Genomic DNA, 22,831 nt, shown 5'->3' on the forward strand with positions numbered 1-22,831 from the left:
CGTTATCAGGCTGGTGTGGCCGTAAGCCAGAAAACTTAGCAAATACTACCTATTTATAACGAGTGCAAAATCTGAACAACAGAAAGGGCTAGTTTTTACACAGAACACATTTAAGCTTGCAAATTGAATGTAAATTGCAAGTCAACTATAAAAGGCTTACAGCACCTGGTATTCCCAGGCGGTCTCCCATCCAAGTACTAACCAGGCCCAAACCTGCTTGGCTTCCGAGGTCAGATGAGATCGGGCGTTATCAGGCTGGTGTGGCCGTAAGCCAGAAAACTTAGCAAATACTACCTATTTATAACGAGTGCAAAATCTGAACAACAGAAAGGGCTAGTTTTTACACAGAACACATTTAAGCTTGCAAATTGAATGTAAATTGCAAGTCAACTATAAAAGGCTTACAGCACCTGGTATTCCCAGGCGGTCTCCCATCCAAGTACTAACCAGGCCCAAACCTGCTTGGCTTCCGAGGTCAGATGAGATCGGGCGTTATCAGGCTGGTGTGGCCGTAAGCCAGAAAACTTAGCAAATACTACCTATTTATAACGAGTGCAAAATCTGAACAACAGAAAGGGCTAGTTTTTACACAGAACACATTTAAGCTTGCAAATTGAATGTAAATTGCAAGTCAACTATAAAAGGCTTACAGCACCTGGTATTCCCAGGCGGTCTCCCATCCAAGTACTAACCAGGCCCAAACCTGCTTGGCTTCCGAGGTCAGATGAGATCGGGCGTTATCAGGCTGGTGTGGCCGTAAGCCAGAAAACTTAGCAAATACTACCTATTTATAACGAGTGCAAAATCTGAACAACAGAAAGGGCTAGTTTTTACACAGAACACATTTAAGCTTGCAAATTGAATGTAAATTGCAAGTCAACTATAAAAGGCTTACAGCACCTGGTATTCCCAGGCGGTCTCCCATCCAAGTACTAACCAGGCCCAAACCTGCTTGGCTTCCGAGGTCAGATGAGATCGGGCGTTATCAGGCTGGTGTGGCCGTAAGCCAGAAAACTTAGCAAATACTACCTATTTATAACGAGTGCAAAATCTGAACAACAGAAAGGGCTAGTTTTTACACAGAACACATTTAAGCTTGCAAATTGAATGTAAATTGCAAGTCAACTATAAAAGGCTTACAGCACCTGGTATTCCCAGGCGGTCTCCCATCCAAGTACTAACCAGGCCCAAACCTGCTTGGCTTCCGAGGTCAGATGAGATCGGGCGTTATCAGGCTGGTGTGGCCGTAAGCCAGAAAACTTAGCAAATACTACCTATTTATAACGAGTGCAAAATCTGAACAACAGAAAGGGCTAGTTTTTACACAGAACACATTTAAGCTTGCAAATTGAATGTAAATTGCAAGTCAACTATAAAAGGCTTACAGCACCTGGTATTCCCAGGCGGTCTCCCATCCAAGTACTAACCAGGCCCAAACCTGCTTGGCTTCCGAGGTCAGATGAGATCGGGCGTTATCAGGCTGGTGTGGCCGTAAGCCAGAAAACTTAGCAAATACTACCTATTTATAACGAGTGCAAAATCTGAACAACAGAAAGGGCTAGTTTTTACACAGAACACATTTAAGCTTGCAAATTGAATGTAAATTGCAAGTCAACTATAAAAGGCTTACAGCACCTGGTATTCCCAGGCGGTCTCCCATCCAAGTACTAACCAGGCCCAAACCTGCTTGGCTTCCGAGGTCAGATGAGATCGGGCGTTATCAGGCTGGTGTGGCCGTAAGCCAGAAAACTTAGCAAATACTACCTATTTATAACGAGTGCAAAATCTGAACAACAGAAAGGGCTAGTTTTTACACAGAACACATTTAAGCTTGCAAATTGAATGTAAATTGCAAGTCAACTATAAAAGGCTTACAGCACCTGGTATTCCCAGGCGGTCTCCCATCCAAGTACTAACCAGGCCCAAACCTGCTTGGCTTCCGAGGTCAGATGAGATCGGGCGTTATCAGGCTGGTGTGGCCGTAAGCCAGAAAACTTAGCAAATACTACCTATTTATAACGAGTGCAAAATCTGAACAACAGAAAGGGCTAGTTTTTACACAGAACACATTTAAGCTTGCAAATTGAATGTAAATTGCAAGTCAACTATAAAAGGCTTACAGCACCTGGTATTCCCAGGCGGTCTCCCATCCAAGTACTAACCAGGCCCAAACCTGCTTGGCTTCCGAGGTCAGATGAGATCGGGCGTTATCAGGCTGGTGTGGCCGTAAGCCAGAAAACTTAGCAAATACTACCTATTTATAACGAGTGCAAAATCTGAACAACAGAAAGGGCTAGTTTTTACACAGAACACATTTAAGCTTGCAAATTGAATGTAAATTGCAAGTCAACTATAAAAGGCTTACAGCACCTGGTATTCCCAGGCGGTCTCCCATCCAAGTACTAACCAGGCCCAAACCTGCTTGGCTTCCGAGGTCAGATGAGATCGGGCGTTATCAGGCTGGTGTGGCCGTAAGCCAGAAAACTTAGCAAATACTACCTATTTATAACGAGTGCAAAATCTGAACAACAGAAAGGGCTAGTTTTTACACAGAACACATTTAAGCTTGCAAATTGAATGTAAATTGCAAGTCAACTATAAAAGGCTTACAGCACCTGGTATTCCCAGGCGGTCTCCCATCCAAGTACTAACCAGGCCCAAACCTGCTTGGCTTCCGAGGTCAGATGAGATCGGGCGTTATCAGGCTGGTGTGGCCGTAAGCCAGAAAACTTAGCAAATACTACCTATTTATAACGAGTGCAAAATCTGAACAACAGAAAGGGCTAGTTTTTACACAGAACACATTTAAGCTTGCAAATTGAATGTAAATTGCAAGTCAACTATAAAAGGCTTACAGCACCTGGTATTCCCAGGCGGTCTCCCATCCAAGTACTAACCAGGCCCAAACCTGCTTGGCTTCCGAGGTCAGATGAGATCGGGCGTTATCAGGCTGGTGTGGCCGTAAGCCAGAAAACTTAGCAAATACTACCTATTTATAACGAGTGCAAAATCTGAACAACAGAAAGGGCTAGTTATTACACAGAACACATTTAAGCTTGCAAATTGAATGTAAATTGCAAGTCAACTATAAAAGGCTTACAGCACCTGGTATTCCCAGGCGGTCTCCCATCCAAGTACTAACCAGGCCCAAACCTGCTTGGCTTCCGAGGTCAGATGAGATCGGGCGTTATCAGGCTGGTGTGGCCGTAAGCCAGAAAACTTAGCAAATACTACCTATTTATAACGAGTGCAAAATCTGAACAACAGAAAGGGCTAGTTTTTACACAGAACACATTTAAGCTTGCAAATTGAATGTAAATTGCAAGTCAACTATAAAAGGCTTACAGCACCTGGTATTCCCAGGCGGTCTCCCATCCAAGTACTAACCAGGCCCAAACCTGCTTGGCTTCCGAGGTCAGATGAGATCGGGCGTTATCAGGCTGGTGTGGCCGTAAGCCAGAAAACTTAGCAAATACTACCTATTTATAACGAGTGCAAAATCTGAACAACAGAAAGGGCTAGTTTTTACACAGAACACATTTAAGCTTGCAAATTGAATGTAAATTGCAAGTCAACTATAAAAGGCTTACAGCACCTGGTATTCCCAGGCGGTCTCCCATCCAAGTACTAACCAGGCCCAAACCTGCTTGGCTTCCGAGGTCAGATGAGATCGGGCGTTATCAGGCTGGTGTGGCCGTAAGCCAGAAAACTTAGCAAATACTACCTATTTATAACGAGTGCAAAATCTGAACAACAGAAAGGGCTAGTTTTTACACAGAACACATTTAAGCTTGCAAATTGAATGTAAATTGCAAGTCAACTATAAAAGGCTTACAGCACCTGGTATTCCCAGGCGGTCTCCCATCCAAGTACTAACCAGGCCCAAACCTGCTTGGCTTCCGAGGTCAGATGAGATCGGGCGTTATCAGGCTGGTGTGGCCGTAAGCCAGAAAACTTAGCAAATACTACCTATTTATAACGAGTGCAAAATCTGAACAACAGAAAGGGCTAGTTTTTACACAGAACACATTTAAGCTTGCAAATTGAATGTAAATTGCAAGTCAACTATAAAAGGCTTACAGCACCTGGTATTCCCAGGCGGTCTCCCATCCAAGTACTAACCAGGCCCAAACCTGCTTGGCTTCCGAGGTCAGATGAGATCGGGCGTTATCAGGCTGGTGTGGCCGTAAGCCAGAAAACTTAGCAAATACTACCTATTTATAACGAGTGCAAAATCTGAACAACAGAAAGGGCTAGTTTTTACACAGAACACATTTAAGCTTGCAAATTGAATGTAAATTGCAAGTCAACTATAAAAGGCTTACAGCACCTGGTATTCCCAGGCGGTCTCCCATCCAAGTACTAACCAGGCCCAAACCTGCTTGGCTTCCGAGGTCAGATGAGATCGGGCGTTATCAGGCTGGTGTGGCCGTAAGCCAGAAAACTTAGCAAATACTACCTATTTATAACGAGTGCAAAATCTGAACAACAGAAAGGGCTAGTTTTTACACAGAACACATTTAAGCTTGCAAATTGAATGTAAATTGCAAGTCAACTATAAAAGGCTTACAGCACCTGGTATTCCCAGGCGGTCTCCCATCCAAGTACTAACCAGGCCCAAACCTGCTTGGCTTCCGAGGTCAGATGAGATCGGGCGTTATCAGGCTGGTGTGGCCGTAAGCCAGAAAACTTAGCAAATACTACCTATTTATAACGAGTGCAAAATCTGAACAACAGAAAGGGCTAGTTTTTACACAGAACACATTTAAGCTTGCAAATTGAATGTAAATTGCAAGTCAACTATAAAAGGCTTACAGCACCTGGTATTCCCAGGCGGTCTCCCATCCAAGTACTAACCAGGCCCAAACCTGCTTGGCTTCCGAGGTCAGATGAGATCGGGCGTTATCAGGCTGGTGTGGCCGTAAGCCAGAAAACTTAGCAAATACTACCTATTTATAACGAGTGCAAAATCTGAACAACAGAAAGGGCTAGTTTTTACACAGAACACATTTAAGCTTGCAAATTGAATGTAAATTGCAAGTCAACTATAAAAGGCTTACAGCACCTGGTATTCCCAGGCGGTCTCCCATCCAAGTACTAACCAGGCCCAAACCTGCTTGGCTTCCGAGGTCAGATGAGATCGGGCGTTATCAGGCTGGTGTGGCCGTAAGCCAGAAAACTTAGCAAATACTACCTATTTATAACGAGTGCAAAATCTGAACAACAGAAAGGGCTAGTTTTTACACAGAACACATTTAAGCTTGCAAATTGAATGTAAATTGCAAGTCAACTATAAAAGGCTTACAGCACCTGGTATTCCCAGGCGGTCTCCCATCCAAGTACTAACCAGGCCCAAACCTGCTTGGCTTCCGAGGTCAGATGAGATCGGGCGTTATCAGGCTGGTGTGGCCGTAAGCCAGAAAACTTAGCAAATACTACCTATTTATAACGAGTGCAAAATCTGAACAACAGAAAGGGCTAGTTTTTACACAGAACACATTTAAGCTTGCAAATTGAATGTAAATTGCAAGTCAACTATAAAAGGCTTACAGCACCTGGTATTCCCAGGCGGTCTCCCATCCAAGTACTAACCAGGCCCAAACCTGCTTGGCTTCCGAGGTCAGATGAGATCGGGCGTTATCAGGCTGGTGTGGCCGTAAGCCAGAAAACTTAGCAAATACTACCTATTTATAACGAGTGCAAAATCTGAACAACAGAAAGGGCTAGTTTTTACACAGAACACATTTAAGCTTGCAAATTGAATGTAAATTGCAAGTCAACTATAAAAGGCTTACAGCACCTGGTATTCCCAGGCGGTCTCCCATCCAAGTACTAACCAGGCCCAAACCTGCTTGGCTTCCGAGGTCAGATGAGATCGGGCGTTATCAGGCTGGTGTGGCCGTAAGCCAGAAAACTTAGCAAATACTACCTATTTATAACGAGTGCAAAATCTGAACAACAGAAAGGGCTAGTTTTTACACAGAACACATTTAAGCTTGCAAATTGAATGTAAATTGCAAGTCAACTATAAAAGGCTTACAGCACCTGGTATTCCCAGGCGGTCTCCCATCCAAGTACTAACCAGGCCCAAACCTGCTTGGCTTCCGAGGTCAGATGAGATCGGGCGTTATCAGGCTGGTGTGGCCGTAAGCCAGAAAACTTAGCAAATACTACCTATTTATAACGAGTGCAAAATCTGAACAACAGAAAGGGCTAGTTTTTACACAGAACACATTTAAGCTTGCAAATTGAATGTAAATTGCAAGTCAACTATAAAAGGCTGCACCTGGTATTCCCAGGCGGTCTCCCATCCAAGTACTAACCAGGCCCAAACCTGCTTGGCTTCCGAGGTCAGATGAGATCGGGCGTTATCAGGCTGGTGTGGCCGTAAGCCAGAAAACTTAGCAAATACTACCTATTTATAACGAGTGCAAAATCTGAACAACAGAAAGGGCTAGTTTTACACAGAACACATTTAAGCTTGCAAATTGAATGTAAATTGCAAGTCAACTATAAAAGGCTTACAGCACCTGGTATTCCCAGGCGGTCTCCCATCCAAGTACTAACCAGGCCCAAACCTGCTTGGCTTCCGAGGTCAGATGAGATCGGGCGTTATCAGGCTGGTGTGGCCGTAAGCCAGAAAACTTAGCAAATACTACCTATTTATAACGAGTGCAAAATCTGAACAACAGAAAGGGCTAGTTTTTACACAGAACACATTTAAGCTTGCAAATTGAATGTAAATTGCAAGTCAACTATAAAAGGCTTACAGCACCTGGTATTCCCAGGCGGTCTCCCATCCAAGTACTAACCAGGCCCAAACCTGCTTGGCTTCCGAGGTCAGATGAGATCGGGCGTTATCAGGCTGGTGTGGCCGTAAGCCAGAAAACCTTAGCAAATACTACCTATTTATAACGAGTGCAAAATCTGAACAACAGAAAGGGCTAGTTTTTACACAGAACACATTTAAGCTTGCAAATTGAATGTAAATTGCAAGTCAACTATAAAAGGCTTACAGCACCTGGTATTCCCAGGCGGTCTCACCATCCAAGTACTAACCAGGCCCAAACCTGCTTGGCTTCCGAGGTCAGATGAGATCGGGCGTTATCAGGCTGGTGTGGCCGTAAGCCAGAAAACTTAGCAAATACTACCTATTTATAACGAGTGCAAAATCTGAACAACAGAAAGGGCTAGTTTTTACACAGAACACATTTAAGCTTGCAAATTGAATGTAAATTGCAAGTCAACTATAAAAGGCTTACAGCACCTGGTATTCCCAGGCGGTCTCCCATCCAAGTACTAACCAGGCCCAAACCTGCTTGGCTTCCGAGGTCAGATGAGATCGGGCGTTATCAGGCTGGTGTGGCCGTAAGCCAGAAAACTTAGCAAATACTACCTATTTATAACGAGTGCAAAATCTGAACAACAGAAAGGGCTAGTTTTTACACAGAACACATTTAAGCTTGCAAATTGAATGTAAATTGCAAGTCAACTATAAAAGGCTTACAGCACCTGGTATTCCCAGGCGGTCTCCCATCCAAGTACTAACCAGGCCCAAACCTGCTTGGCTTCCGAGGTCAGATGAGATCGGGCGTTATCAGGCTGGTGTGGCCGTAAGCCAGAAAACTTAGCAAATACTACCTATTTATAACGAGTGCAAAATCTGAACAACAGAAAGGGCTAGTTTTTACACAGAACACATTTAAGCTTGCAAATTGAATGTAAATTGCAAGTCAACTATAAAAGGCTTACAGCACCTGGTATTCCCAGGCGGTCTCCCATCCAAGTACTAACCAGGCCCAAACCTGCTTGGCTTCCGAGGTCAGATGAGATCGGGCGTTATCAGGCTGGTGTGGCCGTAAGCCAGAAAACTTAGCAAATACTACCTATTTATAACGAGTGCAAAATCTGAACAACAGAAAGGGCTAGTTTTTACACAGAACACATTTAAGCTTGCAAATTGAATGTAAATTGCAAGTCAACTATAAAAGGCTTACAGCACCTGGTATTCCCAGGCGGTCTCCATCCAAGTACTAACCAGGCCCAAACCTGCTTGGCTTCCGAGGTCAGATGAGATCGGGCGTTATCAGGCTGGTGTGGCCGTAAGCCAGAAAACTTAGCAAATACTACCTATTTATAACGAGTGCAAAATCTGAACAACAGAAAGGGCTAGTTTTTACACAGAACACATTTAAGCTTGCAAATTGAATGTAAATTGCAAGTCAACTATAAAAGGCTTACAGCACCTGGTATTCCCAGGCGGTCTCCCATCCAAGTACTAACCAGGCCCAAACCTGCTTGGCTTCCGAGGTCAGATGAGATCGGGCGTTATCAGGCTGGTGTGGCCGTAAGCCAGAAAACTTAGCAAATACTACCTATTTATAACGAGTGCAAAATCTGAACAACAGAAAGGGCTAGTTTTTACACAGAACACATTTAAGCTTGCAAATTGAATGTAAATTGCAAGTCAACTATAAAAGGCTTACAGCCACCTGGTATTCCCAGGCGGTCTCCCATCCAAGTACTAACCAGGCCCAAACCTGCTTGGCTTCCGAGGTCAGATGAGATCGGGCGTTATCAGGCTGGTGTGGCCGTAAGCCAGAAAACTTAGCAAATACTACCTATTTATAACGAGTGCAAAATCTGAACAACAGAAAGGGCTAGTTTTTACACAGAACACATTTAAGCTTGCAAATTGAATGTAAATTGCAAGTCAACTATAAAAGGCTTACAGCACCTGGTATTCCCAGGCGGTCTCCCATCCATGTACTAACCAGGCCCAAACCTGCTTGGCTTCCGAGGTCAGATGAGATCGGGCGTTATCAGGCTGGTGTGGCCGTAAGCCAGAAAACTTAGCAAATACTACCTATTTATAACGAGTGCAAAATCTGAACAACAGAAAGGGCTAGTTTTTACACAGAACACATTTAAGCTTGCAAATTGAATGTAAATTGCAAGTCAACTATAAAAGGCTTACAGCACCTGGTATTCCCAGGCGGTCTCCCATCCAAGTACTAACCAGGCCCAAACCTGCTTGGCTTCCGAGGTCAGATGAGATCGGGCGTTATCAGGCTGGTGTGGCCGTAAGCCAGAAAACTTAGCAAATACTACCTATTTATAACGAGTGCAAAATCTGAACAACAGAAAGGGCTAGTTTTTACACAGAACACATTTAAGCTTGCAAATTGAATGTAAATTGCAAGTCAACTATAAAAGGCTTACAGCACCTGGTATTCCCAGGCGGTCTCCCATCCAAGTACTAACCAGGCCCAAACCTGCTTGGCTTCCGAGGTCAGATGAGATCGGGCGTTATCAGGCTGGTGTGGCCGTAAGCCAGAAAACTTAGCAAATACTACCTATTTATAACGAGTGCAAAATCTGAACAACAGAAAGGGCTAGTTTTTACACAGAACACATTTAAGCTTGCAAATTGAATGTAAATTGCAAGTCAACTATAAAAGGCTTACAGCACCTGGTATTCCCAGGCGGTCTCCCATCCAAGTACTAACCAGGCCCAAACCTGCTTGGCTTCCGAGGTCAGATGAGATCGGGCGTTATCAGGCTGGTGTGGCCGTAAGCCAGAAAACTTAGCAAATACTACCTATTTATAACGAGTGCAAAATCTGAACAACAGAAAGGGCTAGTTTTTTACACAGAACACATTTAAGCTTGCAAATTGAATGTAAATTGCAAGTCAACTATAAAAGGCTTACAGCACCTGGTATTCCCAGGCGGTCTCCCATCCAAGTACTAACCAGGCCCAAACCTGCTTGGCTTCCGAGGTCAGATGAGATCGGGCGTTATCAGGCTGGTGTGGCCGTAAGCCAGAAAACTTAGCAAATACTACCTATTTATAACGAGTGCAAAATCTGAACAACAGAAAGGGCTAGTTTTTACACAGAACACATTTAAGCTTGCAAATTGAATGTAAATTGCAAGTCAACTATAAAAGGCTTACAGCACCTGGTATTCCCAGGCGGTCTCCCATCCAAGTACTAACCAGGCCCAAACCTGCTTGGCTTCCGAGGTCAGATGAGATCGGGCGTTATCAGGCTGGTGTGGCCGTAAGCCAGAAAACTTAGCAAATACTACCTATTTATAACGAGTGCAAAATCTGAACAACAGAAAGGGCTAGTTTTTACACAGAACACATTTAAGCTTGCAAATTGAATGTAAATTGCAAGTCAACTATAAAAGGCTTACAGCACCTGGTATTCCCAGGCGGTCTCCCATCCAAGTACTAACCAGGCCCAAACCTGCTTGGCTTCCGAGGTCAGATGAGATCGGGCGTTATCAGGCTGGTGTGGCCGTAAGCCAGAAAACTTAGCAAATACTACCTATTTATAACGAGTGCAAAATCTGAACAACAGAAAGGGCTAGTTTTTACACAGAACACATTTAAGCTTGCAAATTGAATGTAAATTGCAAGTCAACTATAAAAGGCTTACAGCACCTGGTATTCCCAGGCGGTCTCCCATCCAAGTACTAACCAGGCCCAAACCTGCTTGGCTTCGAGGTCAGATGAGATCGGGCGTTATCAGGCTGGTGTGGCCGTAAGCCAGAAAACTTAGCAAATACTACCTATTTATAACGAGTGCAAAATCTGAACAACAGAAAGGGCTAGTTTTTACACAGAACACATTTAAGCTTGCAAATTGAATGTAAATTGCAAGTCAACTATAAAAGGCTTACAGCACCTGGTATTCCCAGGCGGTCTCCCATCCAAGTACTAACCAGGCCCAAACCTGCTTGGCTTCCGAGGTCAGATGAGATCGGGCGTTATCAGGCTGGTGTGGCCGTAAGCCAGAAAACTTAGCAAATACTACCTATTTATAACGAGTGCAAAATCTGAACAACAGAAAGGGCTAGTTTTTACACAGAACACATTTAAGCTTGCAAATTGAATGTAAATTGCAAGTCAACTATAAAAGGCTTACAGCACCTGGTATTCCCAGGCGGTCTCCCATCCAAGTACTAACCAGGCCCAAACCTGCTTGGCTTCCGAGGTCAGATGAGATCGGGCGTTATCAGGCTGGTGTGGCCGTAAGCCAGAAAACTTAGCAAATACTACCTATTTATAACGAGTGCAAAATCTGAACAACAGAAAGGGCTAGTTTTTACACAGAACACATTTAAGCTTGCAAATTGAATGTAAATTGCAAGTCAACTATAAAAGGCTTACAGCACCTGGTATTCCCAGGCGGTCTCCCATCCAAGTACTAACCAGGCCCAAACCTGCTTGGCTTCCGAGGTCAGATGAGATCGGGCGTTATCAGGCTGGTGTGGCCGTAAGCCAGAAAACTTAGCAAATACTACCTATTTATAACGAGTGCAAAATCTGAACAACAGAAAGGGCTAGTTTTTACACAGAACACATTTAAGCTTGCAAATTGAATGTAAATTGCAAGTCAACTATAAAAGGCTTACAGCACCTGGTATTCCCAGGCGGTCTCCCATCCAAGTACTAACCAGGCCCAAACCTGCTTGGCTTCCGAGGTCAGATGAGATCGGGCGTTATCAGGCTGGTGTGGCCGTAAGCCAGAAAACTTAGCAAATACTACCTATTTATAACGAGTGCAAAATCTGAACAACAGAAAGGGCTAGTTTTTACACAGAACACATTTAAGCTTGCAAATTGAATGTAAATTGCAAGTCAACTATAAAAGGCTTACAGCACCTGGTATTCCCAGGCGGTCTCCCATCCAAGTACTAACCAGGCCCAAACCTGCTTGGCTTCCGAGGTCAGATGAGATCGGGCGTTATCAGGCTGGTGTGGCCGTAAGCCAGAAAACTTAGCAAATACTACCTATTTATAACGAGTGCAAAATCTGAACAACAGAAAGGGCTAGTTTTTACACAGAACACATTTAAGCTTGCAAATTGAATGTAAATTGCAAGTCAATTATAAAAGGCTTACAGCACCTGGTATTCCCAGGCGGTCTCCCATCCAAGTACTAACCAGGCCCAAACCTGCTTGGCTTCCGAGGTCAGATGAGATCGGGCGTTATCAGGCTGGTGTGGCCGTAAGCCAGAAAACTTAGCAAATACTACCTATTTATAACGAGTGCAAAATCTGAACAACAGAAAGGGCTAGTTTTTACACAGAACACATTTAAGCTTGCAAATTGAATGTAAATTGCAAGTCAACTATAAAAGGCTTACAGCACCTGGTATTCCCAGGCGGTCTCCCATCCAAGTACTAACCAGGCCCAAACCTGCTTGGCTTCCGAGGTCAGATGAGATCGGGCGTTATCAGGCTGGTGTGGCCGTAAGCCAGAAAACTTAGCAAATACTACCTATTTATAACGAGTGCAAAATCTGAACAACAGAAAGGGCTAGTTTTTACACAGAACACATTTAAGCTTGCAAATTGAATGTAAATTGCAAGTCAACTATAAAAGGCTTACAGCACCTGGTATTCCCAGGCGGTCCTCCCATCCAAGTACTAACCAGGCCCAAACCTGCTTGGCTTCCGAGGTCAGATGAGATCGGGCGTTATCAGGCTGGTGTGGCCGTAAGCCAGAAAACTTAGCAAATACTACCTATTTATAACGAGTGCAAAATCTGAACAACAGAAAGGGCTAGTTTTTACACAGAACACATTTAAGCTTGCAAATTGAATGTAAATTGCAAGTCAACTATAAAAGGCTTACAGCACCTGGTATTCCCAGGCGGTCTCCCATCCAAGTACTAACCAGGCCCAAACCTGCTTGGCTTCCGAGGTCAGATGAGATCGGGCGTTATCAGGCTTGGTGTGGCCGTAAGCCAGAAAACTTAGCAAATACTACCTATTTATAACGAGTGCAAAATCTGAACAACAGAAAGGGCTAGTTTTTACACAGAACACATTTAAGCTTGCAAATTGAATGTAAATTGCAAGTCAACTATAAAAGGCTTACAGCACCTGGTATTCCCAGGCGGTCTCCCATCCAAGTACTAACCAGGCCCAAACCTGCTTGGCTTCCGAGGTCAGATGAGATCGGGCGTTATCAGGCTGGTGTGGCCGTAAGCCAGAAAACTTAGCAAATACTACCTATTTATAACGAGTGCAAAATCTGAACAACAGAAAGGGCTAGTTTTTACACAGAACACATTTAAGCTTGCAAATTGAATGTAAATTGCAAGTCAACTATAAAAGGCTTACAGCACCTGGTATTCCCAGGCGGTCTCCCATCCAAGTACTAACCAGGCCCAAACCTGCTTGGCTTCCGAGGTCAGATGAGATCGGGCGTTATCAGGCTGGTGTGGCCGTAAGCCAGAAAACTTAGCAAATACTACCTATTTATAACGAGTGCAAAATCTGAACAACAGAAAGGGCTAGTTTTTACACAGAACACATTTAAGCTTGCAAATTGAATGTAAATTGCAAGTCAACTATAAAAGGCTTACAGCACCTGGTATTCCCAGGCGGTCTCCCATCCAAGTACTAACCAGGCCCAAACCTGCTTGGCTTCCGAGGTCAGATGAGATCGGGCGTTATCAGGCTGGTGTGGCCGTAAGCCAGAAAACTTAGCAAATACTACCTATTTATAACGAGTGCAAAATCTGAACAACAGAAAGGGCTAGTTTTTACACAGAACACATTTAAGCTTGCAAATTGAATGTAAATTGCAAGTCAACTATAAAAGGCTTACAGCACCTGGTATTCCCAGGCGGTCTCCCATCCAAGTACTAACCAGGCCCAAACCTGCTTGGCTTCCGAGGTCAGATGAGATCGGGCGTTATCAGGCTGGTGTGGCCGTAAGCCAGAAAACTTAGCAAATACTACCTATTTATAACGAGTGCAAAATCTGAACAACAGAAAGGGCTAGTTTTTACACAGAACACATTTAAGCTTGCAAATTGAATGTAAATTGCAAGTCAACTATAAAAGGCTTACAGCACCTGGTATTCCCAGGCGGTCTCCCATCCAAGTACTAACCAGGCCCAAACCTGCTTGGCTTCCGAGGTCAGATGAGATCGGGCGTTATCAGGCTGGTGTGGCCGTAAGCCAGAAAACTTAGCAAATACTACCTATTTATAACGAGTGCAAAATCTGAACAACAGAAAGGGCTAGTTTTTACACAGAACACATTTAAGCTTGCAAATTGAATGTAAATTGCAAGTCAACTATAAAAGGCTTACAGCACCTGGTATTCCCAGGCGGTCTCCCATCCAAGTACTAACCAGGCCCAAACCTGCTTGGCTTCCGAGGTCAGATGAGATCGGGCGTTATCAGGCTGGTGTGGCCGTAAGCCAGAAAACTTAGCAAATACTACCTATTTATAACGAGTGCAAAATCTGAACAACAGAAAGGGCTAGTTTTTACACAGAACACATTTAAGCTTGCAAATTGAATGTAAATTGCAAGTCAACTATAAAAGGCTTACAGCACCTGGTATTCCCAGGCGGTCTCCCATCCAAGTACTAACCAGGCCCAAACCTGCTTGGCTTCCGAGGTCAGATGAGATCGGGCGTTATCAGGCTGGTGTGGCCGTAAGCCAGAAAACTTAGCAAATACTACCTATTTATAACGAGTGCAAAATCTGAACAACAGAAAGGGCTAGTTTTTACACAGAACACATTTAAGCTTGCAAATTGAATGTAAATTGCAAGTCAACTATAAAAGGCTTACAGCACCTGGTATTCCCAGGCGGTCTCCCATCCAAGTACTAACCAGGCCCAAACCTGCTTGGCTTCCGAGGTCAGATGAGATCGGGCGTTATCAGGCTGGTGTGGCCGTAAGCCAGAAAACTTAGCAAATACTACCTATTTATAACGAGTGCAAAATCTGAACAACAGAAAGGGCTAGTTTTTACACAGAACACATTTAAGCTTGCAAATTGAATGTAAATTGCAAGTCAACTATAAAAGGCTTACAGCACCTGGTATTCCCAGGCGGTCTCCCATCCAAGTACTAACCAGGCCCAAACCTGCTTGGCTTCCGAGGTCAGATGAGATCGGGCGTTATCAGGCTGGTGTGGCCGTAAGCCAGAAAACTTAGCAAATACTACCTATTTATAACGAGTGCAAAATCTGAACAACAGAAAGGGCTAGTTTTTACACAGAACACATTTAAGCTTGCAAATTGAATGTAAATTGCAAGTCAACTATAAAAGGCTTACAGCACCTGGTATTCCCAGGCGGTCTCCCATCCAAGTACTAACCAGGCCCAAACCTGCTTGGCTTCCGAGGTCAGATGAGATCGGGCGTTATCAGGCTGGTGTGGCCGTAAGCCAGAAAACTTAGCAAATACTACCTATTTATAACGAGTGCAAAATCTGAACAACAGAAAGGGCTAGTTTTTACACAGAACACATTTAAGCTTGCAAATTGAATGTAAATTGCAAGTCAACTATAAAAGGCTTACAGCACCTGGTATTCCCAGGCGGTCTCCCATCCAAGTACTAACCAGGCCCAAACCTGCTTGGCTTCCGAGGTCAGATGAGATCGGGCGTTATCAGGCTGGTGTGGCCGTAAGCCAGAAAACTTAGCAAATACTACCTATTTATAACGAGTGCAAAATCTGAACAACAGAAAGGGCTAGTTTTTACACAGAACACATTTAAGCTTGCAAATTGAATGTAAATTGCAAGTCAACTATAAAAGGCTTACAGCACCTGGTATTCCCAGGCGGTCTCCCATCCAAGTACTAACCAGGCCCAAACCTGCTTGGCTTCCGAGGTCAGATGAGATCGGGCGTTATCAGGCTGGTGTGGCCGTAAGCCAGAAAACTTAGCAAATACTACCTATTTATAACGAGTGCAAAATCTGAACAACAGAAAGGGCTAGTTTTTACACAGAACACATTTAAGCTTGCAAATTGAATGTAAATTGCAAGTCAACTATAAAAGGCTTACAGCACCTGGTATTCCCAGGCGGTCTCCCATCCAAGTACTAACCAGGCCCAAACCTGCTTGGCTTCCGAGGTCAGATGAGATCGGGCGTTATCAGGCTGGTGTGGCCGTAAGCCAGAAAACTTAGCAAATACTACCTATTTATAACGAGTGCAAAATCTGAACAACAGAAAGGGCTAGTTTTTACACAGAACACATTTAAGCTTGCAAATTGAATGTAAATTGCAAGTCAACTATAAAAGGCTTACAGCACCTGGTATTCCCAGGCGGTCTCCCATCCAAGTACTAACCAGGCCCAAACCTGCTTGGCTTCCGAGGTCAGATGAGATCGGGCGTTATCAGGCTGGTGTGGCCGTAAGCCAGAAAACTTAGCAAATACTACCTATTTATAACGAGTGCAAAATCTGAACAACAGAAAGGGCTAGTTTTTACACAGAACACATTTAAGCTTGCAAATTGAATGTAAATTGCAAGTCAACTATAAAAGGCTTACAGCACCTGGTATTCCCAGGCGGTCTCCCATCCAAGTACTAACCAGGCCCAAACCTGCTTGGCTTCCGAGGTCAGATGAGATCGGGCGTTATCAGGCTGGTGGCCGTAAGCCAGAAAACTTAGCAAATACTACCTATTTATAACGAGTGCAAAATCTGAACAACAGAAAGGGCTAGTTTTTACACAGAACACATTTAAGCTTGCAAATTGAATGTAAATTGCAAGTCAACTATAAAAGGCTTACAGCACCTGGTATTCCCAGGCGGTCTCCCATCCAAGTACTAACCAGGCCCAAACCTGCTTGGCTTCCGAGGTCAGATGAGATCGGGCGTTATCAGGCTGGTGTGGCCGTAAGCCAGAAAACTTAGCAAATACTACCTATTTATAACGAGTGCAAAATCTGAACAACAGAAAGGGCTAGTTTTTACACAGAACACATTTAAGCTTGCAAATTGAATGTAAATTGCAAGTCAACTATAAAAGGCTTACAGCACCTGGTATTCCCAGGCGGTCTCCCATCCAAGTACTAACCAGGCCCAAACCTGCTTGGCTTCCGAGGTCAGATGAGATCGGGCGTTATCAGGCTGGTGTGGCCGTAAGCCAGAAAACTTAGCAAATACTACCTATTTATAACGAGTGCAAAATCTGAACAACAGAAAGGGCTAGTTTTTACACAGAACACATTTAAGCTTGCAAATTGAATGTAAATTGCAAGTCAACTATAAAAGGCTTACAGCACCTGGTATTCCCAGGCGGTCTCCCATCCAAGTACTAACCAGGCCCAAACCTGCTTGGCTTCCGAGGTCAGATGAGATCGGGCGTTATCAGGCTGGTGTGGCCGTAAGCCAGAAAACTTAGCAAATACTACCTATTTATAACGAGTGCAAAATCTGAACAACAGAAAGGGCTAGTTTTTACACAGAACACATTTAAGCTTGCAAATTGAATGTAAATTGCAAGTCAACTATAAAAGGCTTACAGCACCTGGTATTCCCAGGCGGTCTCCCATCCAAGTACTAACCAGGCCCAAACCTGCTTGGCTTCCGAGGTCAGATGAGATCGGGCGTTATCAGGCTGGTGTGGCCGTAAGCCAGAAAACTTAGCAAATACTACCTATTTATAACGAGTGCAAAATCTGAACAACAGAAAGGGCTAGTTTTTACACAGAACACATTTAAGCTTGCAAATTGAATGTAAATTGCAAGTCAACTATAAAAGGCTTACAGCACCTGGTATTCCCAGGCGGTCTCCCATCCAAGTACTAACCAGGCCCAAACCTGCTTGGCTTCCGAGGTCAGATGAGATCGGGCGTTATCAGGCTGGTGTGGCCGTAAGCCAGAAAACTTAGCAAATACTACCTATTTATAACGAGTGCAAAATCTGAACAACAGAAAGGGCTAGTTTTTACACAGAACACATTTAAGCTTGCAAATTGAATGTAAATTGCAAGTCAACTATAAAAGGCTTACAGCACCTGGTATTCCCAGGCGGTCTCCCATCCAAGTACTAACCAGGCCCAAACCTGCTTGGCTTCCGAGGTCAGATGAGATCGGGCGTTATCAGGCTGGTGTGGCCGTAAGCCAGAAAACTTAGCAAATACTACCTATTTATAACGAGTGCAAAATCTGAACAACAGAAAGGGCTAGTTTTTACACAGAACACATTTAAGCTTGCAAATTGAATGTAAATTGCAAGTCAACTATAAAAGGCTTACAGCACCTGGTATTCCCAGGCGGTCTCCCATCCAAGTACTAACCAGGCCCAAACCTGCTTGGCTTCCGAGGTCAGATGAGATCGGGCGTTATCAGGCTGGTGTGGCCGTAAGCCAGAAAACTTAGCAAATACTACCTATTTATAACGAGTGCAAAATCTGAACAACAGAAAGGGCTAGTTTTTACACAGAACACATTTAAGCTTGCAAATTGAATGTAAATTGCAAGTCAACTATAAAAGGCTTACAGCACCTGGTATTCCCAGGCGGTCTCCCATCCAAGTACTAACCAGGCCCAAACCTGCTTGGCTTCCGAGGTCAGATGAGATCGGGCGTTATCAGGCTGGTGTGGCCGTAAGCCAGAAAACTTAGCAAATACTACCTATTTATAACGAGTGCAAAATCTGAACAACAGAAAGGGCTAGTTTTTACACAGAACACATTTAAGCTTGCAAATTGAATGTAAATTGCAAGTCAACTATAAAAGGCTTACAGCACCTGGTATTCCCAGGCGGTCTCCCATCCAAGTACTAACCAGGCCCAAACCTGCTTGGCTTCCGAGGTCAGATGAGATCGGGCGTTATCAGGCTGGTGTGGCCGTAAGCCAGAAAACTTAGCAAATACTACCTATTTATAACGAGTGCAAAATCTGAACAACAGAAAGGGCTAGTTTTTACACAGAACACATTTAAGCTTGCAAATTGAATGTAAATTGCAAGTCAACTATAAAAGGCTTACAGCACCTGGTATTCCCAGGCGGTCTCCCATCCAAGTACTAACCAGGCCCAAACCTGCTTGGCTTCCGAGGTCAGATGAGATCGGGCGTTATCAGGCTGGTGTGGCCGTAAGCCAGAAAACTTAGCAAATACTACCTATTTATAACGAGTGCAAAATCTGAACAACAGAAAGGGCTAGTTTTTACACAGAACACATTTAAGCTTGCAAATTGAATGTAAATTGCAAGTCAACTATAAAAGGCTTACAGCACCTGGTATTCCCAGGCGGTCTCCCATCCAAGTACTAACCAGGCCCAAACCTGCTTGGCTTCCGAGGTCAGATGAGATCGGGCGTTATCAGGCTGGTGTGGCCGTAAGCCAGAAAACTTAGCAAATACTACCTATTTATAACGAGTGCAAAATCTGAACAACAGAAAGGGCTAGTTTTTACACAGAACACATTTAAGCTTGCAAATTGAATGTAAATTGCAAGTCAACTATAAAAGGCTTACAGCACCTGGTATTCCCAGGCGGTCTCCCATCCAAGTACTAACCAGGCCCAAACCTGCTTGGCTTCCGAGGTCAGATGAGATCGGGCGTTATCAGGCTGGTGTGGCCGTAAGCCAGAAAACTTAGCAAATACTACCTATTTATAACGAGTGCAAAATCTGAACAACAGAAAGGGCTAGTTTTTACACAGAACACATTTAAGCTTGCAAATTGAATGTAAATTGCAAGTCAACTATAAAAGGCTTACAGCACCTGGTATTCCCAGGCGGTCTCCCATCCAAGTACTAACCAGGCCCAAACCTGCTTGGCTTCCGAGGTCAGATGAGATCGGGCGTTATCAGGCTGGTGTGGCCGTAAGCCAGAAAACTTAGCAAATACTACCTATTTATAACGAGTGCAAAATCTGAACAACAGAAAGGGCTAGTTTTTACACAGAACACATTTAAGCTTGCAAATTGAATGTAAATTGCAAGTCAACTATAAAAGGCTTACAGCACCTGGTATTCCCAGGCGGTCTCCCATCCAAGTACTAACCAGGCCCAAACCTGCTTGGCTTCCGAGGTCAGATGAGATCGGGCGTTATCAGGCTGGTGTGGCCGTAAGCCAGAAAACTTAGCAAATACTACCTATTTATAACGAGTGCAAAATCTGAACAACAGAAAGGGCTAGTTTTTACACAGAACACATTTAAGCTTGCAAATTGAATGTAAATTGCAAGTCAACTATAAAAGGCTTACAGCACCTGGTATTCCCAGGCGGTCTCCCATCCAAGTACTAACCAGGCCCAAACCTGCTTGGCTTCCGAGGTCAGATGAGATCGGGCGTTATCAGGCTGGTGTGGCCGTAAGCCAGAAAACTTAGCAAATACTACCTATTTATAACGAGTGCAAAATCTGAACAACAGAAAGGGCTAGTTTTTACACAGAACACATTTAAGCTTGCAAATTGAATGTAAATTGCAAGTCAACTATAAAAGGCTTACAGCACCTGGTATTCCCAGGCGGTCTCCCATCCAAGTACTAACCAGGCCCAAACCTGCTTGGCTTCCGAGGTCAGATGAGATCGGGCGTTATCAGGCTGGTGTGGCCGTAAGCCAGAAAACTTAGCAAATACTACCTATTTATAACGAGTGCAAAATCTGAACAACAGAAAGGGCTAGTTTTTACACAGAACACATTTAAGCTTGCAAATTGAATGTAAATTGCAAGTCAACTATAAAAGGCTTACAGCACCTGGTATTCCCAGGCGGTCTCCCATCCAAGTACTAACCAGGCCCAAACCTGCTTGGCTTCCGAGGTCAGATGAGATCGGGCGTTATCAGGCTGGTGTGGCCGTAAGCCAGAAAACTTAGCAAATACTACCTATTTATAACGAGTGCAAAATCTGAACAACAGAAAGGGCTAGTTTTTACACAGAACACATTTAAGCTTGCAAATTGAATGTAAATTGCAAGTCAACTATAAAAGGCTTACAGCACCTGGTATTCCCAGGCGGTCTCCCATCCAAGTACTAACCAGGCCCAAACCTGCTTGGCTTCCGAGGTCAGATGAGATCGGGCGTTATCAGGCTGGTGTGGCCGTAAGCCAGAAAACTTAGCAAATACTACCTATTTATAACGAGTGCAAAATCTGAACAACAGAAAGGGCTAGTTTTTACACAGAACACATTTAAGCTTGCAAATTGAATGTAAATTGCAAGTCAACTATAAAAGGCTTACAGCACCTGGTATTCCCAGGCGGTCTCCCATCCAAGTACTAACCAGGCCCAAACCTGCTTGGCTTCCGAGGTCAGATGAGATCGGGCGTTATCAGGCTGGTGTGGCCGTAAGCCAGAAAACTTAGCAAATACTACCTATTTATAACGAGTGCAAAATCTGAACAACAGAAAGGGCTAGTTTTTACACAGAACACATTTAAGCTTGCAAATTGAATGTAAATTGCAAGTCAACTATAAAAGGCTTACAGCACCTGGTATTCCCAGGCGGTCTCCCATCCAAGTACTAACCAGGCCCAAACCTGCTTGGCTTCCGAGGTCAGATGAGATCGGGCGTTATCAGGCTGGTGTGGCCGTAAGCCAGAAAACTTAGCAAATACTACCTATTTATAACGAGTGCAAAATCTGAACAACAGAAAGGGCTAGTTTTTACACAGAACACATTTAAGCTTGCAAATTGAATGTAAATTGCAAGTCAACTATAAAAGGCTTACAGCACCTGGTATTCCCAGGCGGTCTCCCATCCAAGTACTAACCAGGCCCAAACCTGCTTGGCTTCCGAGGTCAGATGAGATCGGGCGTTATCAGGCTGGTGTGGCCGTAAGCCAGAAAACTTAGCAAATACTACCTATTTATAACGAGTGCAAAATCTGAACAACAGAAAGGGCTAGTTTTTACACAGAACACATTTAAGCTTGCAAATTGAATGTAAATTGCAAGTCAACTATAAAAGGCTTACAGCACCTGGTATTCCCAGGCGGTCTCCCATCCAAGTACTAACCAGGCCCAAACCTGCTTGGCTTCCGAGGTCAGATGAGATCGGGCGTTATCAGGCTGGTGTGGCCGTAAGCCAGAAAACTTAGCAAATACTACCTATTTATAACGAGTGCAAAATCTGAACAACAGAAAGGGCTAGTTTTTACACAGAACACATTTAAGCTTGCAAATTGAATGTAAATTGCAAGTCAACTATAAAAGGCTTACAGCACCTGGTATTCCCAGGCGGTCTCCCATCCAAGTACTAACCAGGCCCAAACCTGCTTGGCTTCCGAGGTCAGATGAGATCGGGCGTTATCAGGCTGGTGTGGCCGTAAGCCAGAAAACTTAGCAAATACTACCTATTTATAACGAGTGCAAAATCTGAACAACAGAAAGGGCTAGTTTTTACACAGAACACATTTAAGCTTGCAAATTGAATGTAAATTGCAAGTCAACTATAAAAGGCTTACAGCACCTGGTATTCCCAGGCGGTCTCCCATCCAAGTACTAACCAGGCCCAAACCTGCTTGGCTTCCGAGGTCAGATGAGATCGGGCGTTATCAGGCTGGTGTGGCCGTAAGCCAGAAAACTTAGCAAATACTACCTATTTATAACGAGTGCAAAATCTGAACAACAGAAAGGGCTAGTTTTTACACAGAACACATTTAAGCTTGCAAATTGAATGTAAATTGCAAGTCAACTATAAAAGGCTTACAGCACCTGGTATTCCCAGGCGGTCTCCCATCCAAGTACTAACCAGGCCCAAACCTGCTTGGCTTCCGAGGTCAGATGAGATCGGGCGTTATCAGGCTGGTGTGGCCGTAAGCCAGAAAACTTAGCAAATACTACCTATTTATAACGAGTGCAAAATCTGAACAACAGAAAGGGCTAGTTTTTACACAGAACACATTTAAGCTTGCAAATTGAATGTAAATTGCAAGTCAACTATAAAAGGCTTACAGCACCTGGTATTCCCAGGCGGTCTCCCATCCAAGTACTAACCAGGCCCAAACCTGCTTGGCTTCCGAGGTCAGATGAGATCGGGCGTTATCAGGCTGGTGTGGCCGTAAGCCAGAAAACTTAGCAAATACTAC

At 44.1% G+C, this 22,831-nt stretch overlaps 92 non-coding genes and 1 pseudogene across 92 annotated transcripts; all 93 read right to left on the reverse strand.

Moving 5' to 3' along the window:
* Positions 1–153: 153 nt before the first annotated feature.
* Positions 154–272, reverse strand: LOC143507493 (5S ribosomal RNA). Its single transcript, XR_013128753.1, has one exon. It is a non-coding gene; the product is annotated as a 5S ribosomal RNA (ribosomal RNA).
* A 126-nt stretch (positions 273–398) lies between these two features.
* LOC143507600 (5S ribosomal RNA) lies at positions 399–517 on the reverse strand. The gene has a single exon (XR_013128855.1). It is a non-coding gene; the product is annotated as a 5S ribosomal RNA (ribosomal RNA).
* Positions 518–643: 126 nt separating this feature from the next.
* LOC143507611 (5S ribosomal RNA) lies at positions 644–762 on the reverse strand. Its single transcript, XR_013128866.1, has one exon. It is a non-coding gene; the product is annotated as a 5S ribosomal RNA (ribosomal RNA).
* Positions 763–888: 126 nt separating this feature from the next.
* LOC143507622 (5S ribosomal RNA) lies at positions 889–1,007 on the reverse strand. Its single transcript, XR_013128877.1, has one exon. It is a non-coding gene; the product is annotated as a 5S ribosomal RNA (ribosomal RNA).
* A 126-nt stretch (positions 1,008–1,133) lies between these two features.
* LOC143507634 (5S ribosomal RNA) lies at positions 1,134–1,252 on the reverse strand. The gene has a single exon (XR_013128888.1). It is a non-coding gene; the product is annotated as a 5S ribosomal RNA (ribosomal RNA).
* Positions 1,253–1,378: 126 nt separating this feature from the next.
* On the reverse strand, positions 1,379–1,497 carry LOC143507499 (5S ribosomal RNA). Its single transcript, XR_013128759.1, has one exon. It is a non-coding gene; the product is annotated as a 5S ribosomal RNA (ribosomal RNA).
* Positions 1,498–1,623: 126 nt separating this feature from the next.
* LOC143507511 (5S ribosomal RNA) lies at positions 1,624–1,742 on the reverse strand. Its single transcript, XR_013128770.1, has one exon. It is a non-coding gene; the product is annotated as a 5S ribosomal RNA (ribosomal RNA).
* Positions 1,743–1,868: 126 nt separating this feature from the next.
* LOC143507524 (5S ribosomal RNA) lies at positions 1,869–1,987 on the reverse strand. Its single transcript, XR_013128781.1, has one exon. It is a non-coding gene; the product is annotated as a 5S ribosomal RNA (ribosomal RNA).
* Positions 1,988–2,113: 126 nt separating this feature from the next.
* Positions 2,114–2,232, reverse strand: LOC143507535 (5S ribosomal RNA). The gene has a single exon (XR_013128792.1). It is a non-coding gene; the product is annotated as a 5S ribosomal RNA (ribosomal RNA).
* Positions 2,233–2,358: 126 nt separating this feature from the next.
* LOC143507546 (5S ribosomal RNA) lies at positions 2,359–2,477 on the reverse strand. The gene has a single exon (XR_013128803.1). It is a non-coding gene; the product is annotated as a 5S ribosomal RNA (ribosomal RNA).
* A 126-nt stretch (positions 2,478–2,603) lies between these two features.
* On the reverse strand, positions 2,604–2,722 carry LOC143507557 (5S ribosomal RNA). Its single transcript, XR_013128814.1, has one exon. It is a non-coding gene; the product is annotated as a 5S ribosomal RNA (ribosomal RNA).
* A 126-nt stretch (positions 2,723–2,848) lies between these two features.
* On the reverse strand, positions 2,849–2,967 carry LOC143507568 (5S ribosomal RNA). Its single transcript, XR_013128825.1, has one exon. It is a non-coding gene; the product is annotated as a 5S ribosomal RNA (ribosomal RNA).
* A 126-nt stretch (positions 2,968–3,093) lies between these two features.
* LOC143507580 (5S ribosomal RNA) lies at positions 3,094–3,212 on the reverse strand. Its single transcript, XR_013128838.1, has one exon. It is a non-coding gene; the product is annotated as a 5S ribosomal RNA (ribosomal RNA).
* A 126-nt stretch (positions 3,213–3,338) lies between these two features.
* LOC143507591 (5S ribosomal RNA) lies at positions 3,339–3,457 on the reverse strand. The gene has a single exon (XR_013128849.1). It is a non-coding gene; the product is annotated as a 5S ribosomal RNA (ribosomal RNA).
* A 126-nt stretch (positions 3,458–3,583) lies between these two features.
* On the reverse strand, positions 3,584–3,702 carry LOC143507599 (5S ribosomal RNA). Its single transcript, XR_013128854.1, has one exon. It is a non-coding gene; the product is annotated as a 5S ribosomal RNA (ribosomal RNA).
* A 126-nt stretch (positions 3,703–3,828) lies between these two features.
* On the reverse strand, positions 3,829–3,947 carry LOC143507601 (5S ribosomal RNA). Its single transcript, XR_013128856.1, has one exon. It is a non-coding gene; the product is annotated as a 5S ribosomal RNA (ribosomal RNA).
* A 126-nt stretch (positions 3,948–4,073) lies between these two features.
* On the reverse strand, positions 4,074–4,192 carry LOC143507602 (5S ribosomal RNA). Its single transcript, XR_013128857.1, has one exon. It is a non-coding gene; the product is annotated as a 5S ribosomal RNA (ribosomal RNA).
* Positions 4,193–4,318: 126 nt separating this feature from the next.
* LOC143507603 (5S ribosomal RNA) lies at positions 4,319–4,437 on the reverse strand. The gene has a single exon (XR_013128858.1). It is a non-coding gene; the product is annotated as a 5S ribosomal RNA (ribosomal RNA).
* A 126-nt stretch (positions 4,438–4,563) lies between these two features.
* LOC143507604 (5S ribosomal RNA) lies at positions 4,564–4,682 on the reverse strand. Its single transcript, XR_013128859.1, has one exon. It is a non-coding gene; the product is annotated as a 5S ribosomal RNA (ribosomal RNA).
* A 126-nt stretch (positions 4,683–4,808) lies between these two features.
* On the reverse strand, positions 4,809–4,927 carry LOC143507605 (5S ribosomal RNA). The gene has a single exon (XR_013128860.1). It is a non-coding gene; the product is annotated as a 5S ribosomal RNA (ribosomal RNA).
* Positions 4,928–5,053: 126 nt separating this feature from the next.
* On the reverse strand, positions 5,054–5,172 carry LOC143507606 (5S ribosomal RNA). Its single transcript, XR_013128861.1, has one exon. It is a non-coding gene; the product is annotated as a 5S ribosomal RNA (ribosomal RNA).
* A 126-nt stretch (positions 5,173–5,298) lies between these two features.
* On the reverse strand, positions 5,299–5,417 carry LOC143507607 (5S ribosomal RNA). Its single transcript, XR_013128862.1, has one exon. It is a non-coding gene; the product is annotated as a 5S ribosomal RNA (ribosomal RNA).
* A 126-nt stretch (positions 5,418–5,543) lies between these two features.
* Positions 5,544–5,662, reverse strand: LOC143507608 (5S ribosomal RNA). Its single transcript, XR_013128863.1, has one exon. It is a non-coding gene; the product is annotated as a 5S ribosomal RNA (ribosomal RNA).
* A 126-nt stretch (positions 5,663–5,788) lies between these two features.
* On the reverse strand, positions 5,789–5,907 carry LOC143507609 (5S ribosomal RNA). Its single transcript, XR_013128864.1, has one exon. It is a non-coding gene; the product is annotated as a 5S ribosomal RNA (ribosomal RNA).
* Positions 5,908–6,033: 126 nt separating this feature from the next.
* On the reverse strand, positions 6,034–6,152 carry LOC143507610 (5S ribosomal RNA). Its single transcript, XR_013128865.1, has one exon. It is a non-coding gene; the product is annotated as a 5S ribosomal RNA (ribosomal RNA).
* A 126-nt stretch (positions 6,153–6,278) lies between these two features.
* On the reverse strand, positions 6,279–6,393 carry LOC143507597 (5S ribosomal RNA; annotated as a pseudogene).
* Positions 6,394–6,518: 125 nt separating this feature from the next.
* On the reverse strand, positions 6,519–6,637 carry LOC143507612 (5S ribosomal RNA). Its single transcript, XR_013128867.1, has one exon. It is a non-coding gene; the product is annotated as a 5S ribosomal RNA (ribosomal RNA).
* Positions 6,638–6,763: 126 nt separating this feature from the next.
* Positions 6,764–6,882, reverse strand: LOC143507613 (5S ribosomal RNA). Its single transcript, XR_013128868.1, has one exon. It is a non-coding gene; the product is annotated as a 5S ribosomal RNA (ribosomal RNA).
* Positions 6,883–7,009: 127 nt separating this feature from the next.
* LOC143507592 (5S ribosomal RNA) lies at positions 7,010–7,129 on the reverse strand. The gene has a single exon (XR_013128850.1). It is a non-coding gene; the product is annotated as a 5S ribosomal RNA (ribosomal RNA).
* A 126-nt stretch (positions 7,130–7,255) lies between these two features.
* Positions 7,256–7,374, reverse strand: LOC143507614 (5S ribosomal RNA). Its single transcript, XR_013128869.1, has one exon. It is a non-coding gene; the product is annotated as a 5S ribosomal RNA (ribosomal RNA).
* A 126-nt stretch (positions 7,375–7,500) lies between these two features.
* LOC143507615 (5S ribosomal RNA) lies at positions 7,501–7,619 on the reverse strand. Its single transcript, XR_013128870.1, has one exon. It is a non-coding gene; the product is annotated as a 5S ribosomal RNA (ribosomal RNA).
* A 126-nt stretch (positions 7,620–7,745) lies between these two features.
* Positions 7,746–7,864, reverse strand: LOC143507616 (5S ribosomal RNA). Its single transcript, XR_013128871.1, has one exon. It is a non-coding gene; the product is annotated as a 5S ribosomal RNA (ribosomal RNA).
* A 126-nt stretch (positions 7,865–7,990) lies between these two features.
* Positions 7,991–8,108, reverse strand: LOC143507588 (5S ribosomal RNA). The gene has a single exon (XR_013128846.1). It is a non-coding gene; the product is annotated as a 5S ribosomal RNA (ribosomal RNA).
* A 126-nt stretch (positions 8,109–8,234) lies between these two features.
* On the reverse strand, positions 8,235–8,353 carry LOC143507617 (5S ribosomal RNA). The gene has a single exon (XR_013128872.1). It is a non-coding gene; the product is annotated as a 5S ribosomal RNA (ribosomal RNA).
* Positions 8,354–8,479: 126 nt separating this feature from the next.
* On the reverse strand, positions 8,480–8,599 carry LOC143507577 (5S ribosomal RNA). The gene has a single exon (XR_013128834.1). It is a non-coding gene; the product is annotated as a 5S ribosomal RNA (ribosomal RNA).
* Positions 8,600–8,725: 126 nt separating this feature from the next.
* LOC143507578 (5S ribosomal RNA) lies at positions 8,726–8,844 on the reverse strand. Its single transcript, XR_013128835.1, has one exon. It is a non-coding gene; the product is annotated as a 5S ribosomal RNA (ribosomal RNA).
* Positions 8,845–8,970: 126 nt separating this feature from the next.
* Positions 8,971–9,089, reverse strand: LOC143507618 (5S ribosomal RNA). Its single transcript, XR_013128873.1, has one exon. It is a non-coding gene; the product is annotated as a 5S ribosomal RNA (ribosomal RNA).
* Positions 9,090–9,215: 126 nt separating this feature from the next.
* Positions 9,216–9,334, reverse strand: LOC143507619 (5S ribosomal RNA). The gene has a single exon (XR_013128874.1). It is a non-coding gene; the product is annotated as a 5S ribosomal RNA (ribosomal RNA).
* Positions 9,335–9,460: 126 nt separating this feature from the next.
* Positions 9,461–9,579, reverse strand: LOC143507620 (5S ribosomal RNA). The gene has a single exon (XR_013128875.1). It is a non-coding gene; the product is annotated as a 5S ribosomal RNA (ribosomal RNA).
* A 127-nt stretch (positions 9,580–9,706) lies between these two features.
* On the reverse strand, positions 9,707–9,825 carry LOC143507621 (5S ribosomal RNA). The gene has a single exon (XR_013128876.1). It is a non-coding gene; the product is annotated as a 5S ribosomal RNA (ribosomal RNA).
* A 126-nt stretch (positions 9,826–9,951) lies between these two features.
* Positions 9,952–10,070, reverse strand: LOC143507623 (5S ribosomal RNA). Its single transcript, XR_013128878.1, has one exon. It is a non-coding gene; the product is annotated as a 5S ribosomal RNA (ribosomal RNA).
* Positions 10,071–10,196: 126 nt separating this feature from the next.
* Positions 10,197–10,315, reverse strand: LOC143507624 (5S ribosomal RNA). The gene has a single exon (XR_013128879.1). It is a non-coding gene; the product is annotated as a 5S ribosomal RNA (ribosomal RNA).
* Positions 10,316–10,441: 126 nt separating this feature from the next.
* Positions 10,442–10,559, reverse strand: LOC143507593 (5S ribosomal RNA). Its single transcript, XR_013128851.1, has one exon. It is a non-coding gene; the product is annotated as a 5S ribosomal RNA (ribosomal RNA).
* Positions 10,560–10,685: 126 nt separating this feature from the next.
* Positions 10,686–10,804, reverse strand: LOC143507625 (5S ribosomal RNA). Its single transcript, XR_013128880.1, has one exon. It is a non-coding gene; the product is annotated as a 5S ribosomal RNA (ribosomal RNA).
* Positions 10,805–10,930: 126 nt separating this feature from the next.
* On the reverse strand, positions 10,931–11,049 carry LOC143507626 (5S ribosomal RNA). The gene has a single exon (XR_013128881.1). It is a non-coding gene; the product is annotated as a 5S ribosomal RNA (ribosomal RNA).
* A 126-nt stretch (positions 11,050–11,175) lies between these two features.
* Positions 11,176–11,294, reverse strand: LOC143507627 (5S ribosomal RNA). Its single transcript, XR_013128882.1, has one exon. It is a non-coding gene; the product is annotated as a 5S ribosomal RNA (ribosomal RNA).
* A 126-nt stretch (positions 11,295–11,420) lies between these two features.
* LOC143507628 (5S ribosomal RNA) lies at positions 11,421–11,539 on the reverse strand. The gene has a single exon (XR_013128883.1). It is a non-coding gene; the product is annotated as a 5S ribosomal RNA (ribosomal RNA).
* A 126-nt stretch (positions 11,540–11,665) lies between these two features.
* LOC143507629 (5S ribosomal RNA) lies at positions 11,666–11,784 on the reverse strand. The gene has a single exon (XR_013128884.1). It is a non-coding gene; the product is annotated as a 5S ribosomal RNA (ribosomal RNA).
* Positions 11,785–11,910: 126 nt separating this feature from the next.
* On the reverse strand, positions 11,911–12,029 carry LOC143507631 (5S ribosomal RNA). Its single transcript, XR_013128885.1, has one exon. It is a non-coding gene; the product is annotated as a 5S ribosomal RNA (ribosomal RNA).
* Positions 12,030–12,155: 126 nt separating this feature from the next.
* On the reverse strand, positions 12,156–12,274 carry LOC143507632 (5S ribosomal RNA). Its single transcript, XR_013128886.1, has one exon. It is a non-coding gene; the product is annotated as a 5S ribosomal RNA (ribosomal RNA).
* Positions 12,275–12,400: 126 nt separating this feature from the next.
* On the reverse strand, positions 12,401–12,520 carry LOC143507589 (5S ribosomal RNA). Its single transcript, XR_013128847.1, has one exon. It is a non-coding gene; the product is annotated as a 5S ribosomal RNA (ribosomal RNA).
* Positions 12,521–12,646: 126 nt separating this feature from the next.
* LOC143507581 (5S ribosomal RNA) lies at positions 12,647–12,766 on the reverse strand. The gene has a single exon (XR_013128839.1). It is a non-coding gene; the product is annotated as a 5S ribosomal RNA (ribosomal RNA).
* A 126-nt stretch (positions 12,767–12,892) lies between these two features.
* LOC143507633 (5S ribosomal RNA) lies at positions 12,893–13,011 on the reverse strand. The gene has a single exon (XR_013128887.1). It is a non-coding gene; the product is annotated as a 5S ribosomal RNA (ribosomal RNA).
* A 126-nt stretch (positions 13,012–13,137) lies between these two features.
* Positions 13,138–13,256, reverse strand: LOC143507635 (5S ribosomal RNA). Its single transcript, XR_013128890.1, has one exon. It is a non-coding gene; the product is annotated as a 5S ribosomal RNA (ribosomal RNA).
* Positions 13,257–13,382: 126 nt separating this feature from the next.
* LOC143507636 (5S ribosomal RNA) lies at positions 13,383–13,501 on the reverse strand. Its single transcript, XR_013128891.1, has one exon. It is a non-coding gene; the product is annotated as a 5S ribosomal RNA (ribosomal RNA).
* A 126-nt stretch (positions 13,502–13,627) lies between these two features.
* LOC143507637 (5S ribosomal RNA) lies at positions 13,628–13,746 on the reverse strand. The gene has a single exon (XR_013128892.1). It is a non-coding gene; the product is annotated as a 5S ribosomal RNA (ribosomal RNA).
* A 126-nt stretch (positions 13,747–13,872) lies between these two features.
* On the reverse strand, positions 13,873–13,991 carry LOC143507638 (5S ribosomal RNA). The gene has a single exon (XR_013128893.1). It is a non-coding gene; the product is annotated as a 5S ribosomal RNA (ribosomal RNA).
* A 126-nt stretch (positions 13,992–14,117) lies between these two features.
* On the reverse strand, positions 14,118–14,236 carry LOC143507639 (5S ribosomal RNA). The gene has a single exon (XR_013128894.1). It is a non-coding gene; the product is annotated as a 5S ribosomal RNA (ribosomal RNA).
* Positions 14,237–14,362: 126 nt separating this feature from the next.
* LOC143507494 (5S ribosomal RNA) lies at positions 14,363–14,481 on the reverse strand. The gene has a single exon (XR_013128754.1). It is a non-coding gene; the product is annotated as a 5S ribosomal RNA (ribosomal RNA).
* A 126-nt stretch (positions 14,482–14,607) lies between these two features.
* LOC143507495 (5S ribosomal RNA) lies at positions 14,608–14,726 on the reverse strand. Its single transcript, XR_013128755.1, has one exon. It is a non-coding gene; the product is annotated as a 5S ribosomal RNA (ribosomal RNA).
* A 126-nt stretch (positions 14,727–14,852) lies between these two features.
* Positions 14,853–14,971, reverse strand: LOC143507496 (5S ribosomal RNA). Its single transcript, XR_013128756.1, has one exon. It is a non-coding gene; the product is annotated as a 5S ribosomal RNA (ribosomal RNA).
* A 126-nt stretch (positions 14,972–15,097) lies between these two features.
* On the reverse strand, positions 15,098–15,216 carry LOC143507497 (5S ribosomal RNA). Its single transcript, XR_013128757.1, has one exon. It is a non-coding gene; the product is annotated as a 5S ribosomal RNA (ribosomal RNA).
* A 126-nt stretch (positions 15,217–15,342) lies between these two features.
* LOC143507498 (5S ribosomal RNA) lies at positions 15,343–15,461 on the reverse strand. The gene has a single exon (XR_013128758.1). It is a non-coding gene; the product is annotated as a 5S ribosomal RNA (ribosomal RNA).
* Positions 15,462–15,587: 126 nt separating this feature from the next.
* LOC143507500 (5S ribosomal RNA) lies at positions 15,588–15,706 on the reverse strand. Its single transcript, XR_013128760.1, has one exon. It is a non-coding gene; the product is annotated as a 5S ribosomal RNA (ribosomal RNA).
* Positions 15,707–15,832: 126 nt separating this feature from the next.
* On the reverse strand, positions 15,833–15,951 carry LOC143507502 (5S ribosomal RNA). The gene has a single exon (XR_013128761.1). It is a non-coding gene; the product is annotated as a 5S ribosomal RNA (ribosomal RNA).
* A 126-nt stretch (positions 15,952–16,077) lies between these two features.
* Positions 16,078–16,196, reverse strand: LOC143507503 (5S ribosomal RNA). The gene has a single exon (XR_013128762.1). It is a non-coding gene; the product is annotated as a 5S ribosomal RNA (ribosomal RNA).
* Positions 16,197–16,322: 126 nt separating this feature from the next.
* On the reverse strand, positions 16,323–16,439 carry LOC143507582 (5S ribosomal RNA). The gene has a single exon (XR_013128840.1). It is a non-coding gene; the product is annotated as a 5S ribosomal RNA (ribosomal RNA).
* A 126-nt stretch (positions 16,440–16,565) lies between these two features.
* Positions 16,566–16,684, reverse strand: LOC143507504 (5S ribosomal RNA). The gene has a single exon (XR_013128763.1). It is a non-coding gene; the product is annotated as a 5S ribosomal RNA (ribosomal RNA).
* Positions 16,685–16,810: 126 nt separating this feature from the next.
* Positions 16,811–16,929, reverse strand: LOC143507505 (5S ribosomal RNA). The gene has a single exon (XR_013128764.1). It is a non-coding gene; the product is annotated as a 5S ribosomal RNA (ribosomal RNA).
* A 126-nt stretch (positions 16,930–17,055) lies between these two features.
* LOC143507506 (5S ribosomal RNA) lies at positions 17,056–17,174 on the reverse strand. Its single transcript, XR_013128765.1, has one exon. It is a non-coding gene; the product is annotated as a 5S ribosomal RNA (ribosomal RNA).
* A 126-nt stretch (positions 17,175–17,300) lies between these two features.
* Positions 17,301–17,419, reverse strand: LOC143507507 (5S ribosomal RNA). The gene has a single exon (XR_013128766.1). It is a non-coding gene; the product is annotated as a 5S ribosomal RNA (ribosomal RNA).
* Positions 17,420–17,545: 126 nt separating this feature from the next.
* Positions 17,546–17,664, reverse strand: LOC143507508 (5S ribosomal RNA). The gene has a single exon (XR_013128767.1). It is a non-coding gene; the product is annotated as a 5S ribosomal RNA (ribosomal RNA).
* Positions 17,665–17,790: 126 nt separating this feature from the next.
* Positions 17,791–17,909, reverse strand: LOC143507509 (5S ribosomal RNA). The gene has a single exon (XR_013128768.1). It is a non-coding gene; the product is annotated as a 5S ribosomal RNA (ribosomal RNA).
* Positions 17,910–18,035: 126 nt separating this feature from the next.
* Positions 18,036–18,154, reverse strand: LOC143507510 (5S ribosomal RNA). Its single transcript, XR_013128769.1, has one exon. It is a non-coding gene; the product is annotated as a 5S ribosomal RNA (ribosomal RNA).
* Positions 18,155–18,280: 126 nt separating this feature from the next.
* On the reverse strand, positions 18,281–18,399 carry LOC143507512 (5S ribosomal RNA). Its single transcript, XR_013128771.1, has one exon. It is a non-coding gene; the product is annotated as a 5S ribosomal RNA (ribosomal RNA).
* Positions 18,400–18,525: 126 nt separating this feature from the next.
* Positions 18,526–18,644, reverse strand: LOC143507513 (5S ribosomal RNA). The gene has a single exon (XR_013128772.1). It is a non-coding gene; the product is annotated as a 5S ribosomal RNA (ribosomal RNA).
* Positions 18,645–18,770: 126 nt separating this feature from the next.
* Positions 18,771–18,889, reverse strand: LOC143507514 (5S ribosomal RNA). Its single transcript, XR_013128773.1, has one exon. It is a non-coding gene; the product is annotated as a 5S ribosomal RNA (ribosomal RNA).
* Positions 18,890–19,015: 126 nt separating this feature from the next.
* On the reverse strand, positions 19,016–19,134 carry LOC143507515 (5S ribosomal RNA). The gene has a single exon (XR_013128774.1). It is a non-coding gene; the product is annotated as a 5S ribosomal RNA (ribosomal RNA).
* A 126-nt stretch (positions 19,135–19,260) lies between these two features.
* LOC143507516 (5S ribosomal RNA) lies at positions 19,261–19,379 on the reverse strand. The gene has a single exon (XR_013128775.1). It is a non-coding gene; the product is annotated as a 5S ribosomal RNA (ribosomal RNA).
* Positions 19,380–19,505: 126 nt separating this feature from the next.
* On the reverse strand, positions 19,506–19,624 carry LOC143507518 (5S ribosomal RNA). Its single transcript, XR_013128776.1, has one exon. It is a non-coding gene; the product is annotated as a 5S ribosomal RNA (ribosomal RNA).
* Positions 19,625–19,750: 126 nt separating this feature from the next.
* LOC143507519 (5S ribosomal RNA) lies at positions 19,751–19,869 on the reverse strand. Its single transcript, XR_013128777.1, has one exon. It is a non-coding gene; the product is annotated as a 5S ribosomal RNA (ribosomal RNA).
* A 126-nt stretch (positions 19,870–19,995) lies between these two features.
* On the reverse strand, positions 19,996–20,114 carry LOC143507520 (5S ribosomal RNA). Its single transcript, XR_013128778.1, has one exon. It is a non-coding gene; the product is annotated as a 5S ribosomal RNA (ribosomal RNA).
* A 126-nt stretch (positions 20,115–20,240) lies between these two features.
* Positions 20,241–20,359, reverse strand: LOC143507521 (5S ribosomal RNA). The gene has a single exon (XR_013128779.1). It is a non-coding gene; the product is annotated as a 5S ribosomal RNA (ribosomal RNA).
* Positions 20,360–20,485: 126 nt separating this feature from the next.
* On the reverse strand, positions 20,486–20,604 carry LOC143507522 (5S ribosomal RNA). Its single transcript, XR_013128780.1, has one exon. It is a non-coding gene; the product is annotated as a 5S ribosomal RNA (ribosomal RNA).
* Positions 20,605–20,730: 126 nt separating this feature from the next.
* LOC143507525 (5S ribosomal RNA) lies at positions 20,731–20,849 on the reverse strand. The gene has a single exon (XR_013128782.1). It is a non-coding gene; the product is annotated as a 5S ribosomal RNA (ribosomal RNA).
* Positions 20,850–20,975: 126 nt separating this feature from the next.
* Positions 20,976–21,094, reverse strand: LOC143507526 (5S ribosomal RNA). Its single transcript, XR_013128783.1, has one exon. It is a non-coding gene; the product is annotated as a 5S ribosomal RNA (ribosomal RNA).
* Positions 21,095–21,220: 126 nt separating this feature from the next.
* Positions 21,221–21,339, reverse strand: LOC143507527 (5S ribosomal RNA). Its single transcript, XR_013128784.1, has one exon. It is a non-coding gene; the product is annotated as a 5S ribosomal RNA (ribosomal RNA).
* A 126-nt stretch (positions 21,340–21,465) lies between these two features.
* Positions 21,466–21,584, reverse strand: LOC143507528 (5S ribosomal RNA). Its single transcript, XR_013128785.1, has one exon. It is a non-coding gene; the product is annotated as a 5S ribosomal RNA (ribosomal RNA).
* Positions 21,585–21,710: 126 nt separating this feature from the next.
* LOC143507529 (5S ribosomal RNA) lies at positions 21,711–21,829 on the reverse strand. The gene has a single exon (XR_013128786.1). It is a non-coding gene; the product is annotated as a 5S ribosomal RNA (ribosomal RNA).
* Positions 21,830–21,955: 126 nt separating this feature from the next.
* LOC143507530 (5S ribosomal RNA) lies at positions 21,956–22,074 on the reverse strand. The gene has a single exon (XR_013128787.1). It is a non-coding gene; the product is annotated as a 5S ribosomal RNA (ribosomal RNA).
* A 126-nt stretch (positions 22,075–22,200) lies between these two features.
* LOC143507531 (5S ribosomal RNA) lies at positions 22,201–22,319 on the reverse strand. The gene has a single exon (XR_013128788.1). It is a non-coding gene; the product is annotated as a 5S ribosomal RNA (ribosomal RNA).
* Positions 22,320–22,445: 126 nt separating this feature from the next.
* On the reverse strand, positions 22,446–22,564 carry LOC143507532 (5S ribosomal RNA). Its single transcript, XR_013128789.1, has one exon. It is a non-coding gene; the product is annotated as a 5S ribosomal RNA (ribosomal RNA).
* Positions 22,565–22,690: 126 nt separating this feature from the next.
* LOC143507533 (5S ribosomal RNA) lies at positions 22,691–22,809 on the reverse strand. Its single transcript, XR_013128790.1, has one exon. It is a non-coding gene; the product is annotated as a 5S ribosomal RNA (ribosomal RNA).
* Between the last annotated feature and the right edge of the window lie 22 nt (positions 22,810–22,831).

This window comes from Brachyhypopomus gauderio, unplaced genomic scaffold (genome assembly GCF_052324685.1).
Source record: "Brachyhypopomus gauderio isolate BG-103 unplaced genomic scaffold, BGAUD_0.2 sc698, whole genome shotgun sequence".
In the NCBI taxonomy this organism is placed as follows: domain Eukaryota; kingdom Metazoa; phylum Chordata; class Actinopteri; order Gymnotiformes; family Hypopomidae; genus Brachyhypopomus; species Brachyhypopomus gauderio.